At 34.9% G+C, this 1181-nt stretch overlaps 1 non-coding gene across 1 annotated transcript; it reads right to left on the minus strand.

Annotated features, from left to right (window-relative positions):
* Positions 1-270: 270 nt before the first annotated feature.
* LOC138805383 (U6 spliceosomal RNA) lies at positions 271-377 on the minus strand. The gene has a single exon (XR_011365522.1). It is a non-coding gene; the product is annotated as a U6 spliceosomal RNA (small nuclear RNA).
* Positions 378-1181: the final 804 nt, after the last annotated feature.

The following is a 1181-nucleotide window of genomic DNA, read 5'->3' on the forward strand; positions in this document are numbered from 1 at the left end:
CTGTGGGCCCTCCAGGTGGGCTCCATATCTCAGCTATTGTAAATAATGCTACAGTAAACATAGTTGTTCTGGTAGTTTTAGTATGGTCTTCTTTGTGATCATTTGGGTAAATCCCCAAAAGTGTGATTGCTGGGTCATAGCGGAGCTTTATATGGAATCTTTTGATGAGCCTCCATACTGCTTTCCAAAGTGGTTGAACAAGTTAAAACTCCCACCAAGAATCAAGTAAAGTTCCCTTGTGGCCACATCATCTCCAGCATCTTTAGTTGTAAAAATATGGAATGATTCAAGAATTTGCATGTCAACCTTGCGTAGGGGCCATGTTAATCTTCTCTGTATTGTTCCAATTTTAGTGTATGTGCTGCTGAATTGAGCACAGAGCATTTTATATAGATAAAGTGTAATTGATTTTCTTAAACTAGACAATTCAAAGAAAAGTAAGTTTTGAAGAATTCTCGTTAAATTTTAGAACCATGTACCTCTTACATAAGCACACATTTAAGAATAGTCAAGATTGACATGTCAGAAACAAAATAATCCCAGATATTGTTGTTCAAGAGATGTGTAGGATCGGGTGGGAGGGTATTGGGTAGGAGGGGTGGAGGAAGGCTGGGAAGGGATGTGAAGGGTAAACAAAGGAGGAGGTTGTAATGCTTTATAAGAAATATACTCATTATCTTGCCCATGTAATTGTAACCCCTCTGTACAGTATGTATACAAAAAATAAAAATAAAAAAATGAGATGTGTAGGAGGACGAATTCAATTATTCTGTACAAGGCACCTGTCATTATGAACACTATGGCAAGTGTTAGGTTTTGTTAAAAGTTTTAATGTTTTAAATATATTTAATTTTGGGAATTTGCTTATATAGGCCAAAATTAGGACTGTTTGTCAGGTCATACAACTTTTCTATAAATATTTAAGATTTATGGTAGCAGACATATGCTACTAAAAAGTACATTTCAGAGTTTAGTAGAAACATTACTAATGAGATGTTGCAAAGTCTTAGTGTAAAGAAGCAGAGTGAAGAGTTAAGACTTTGTTAACTGCACAGTTTCTCTTAAAACTTTAGGGCTTCCTTACTTTATATGTTAGTGAGGAACAAATGATGATATAAGCCATATACAAATGATGAGATGAGTCATAAAAAGCAATCTTAGTTGGTAACTTTAAAGACTAC

This window comes from Dipodomys merriami, unplaced genomic scaffold, assembly GCF_024711535.1.
Source record: "Dipodomys merriami isolate MVZ:Mamm:240054 unplaced genomic scaffold, mDipMer1.0.p SCAF_390, whole genome shotgun sequence".
NCBI classification, from domain to species: Eukaryota; Metazoa; Chordata; class Mammalia; order Rodentia; family Heteromyidae; genus Dipodomys; species Dipodomys merriami.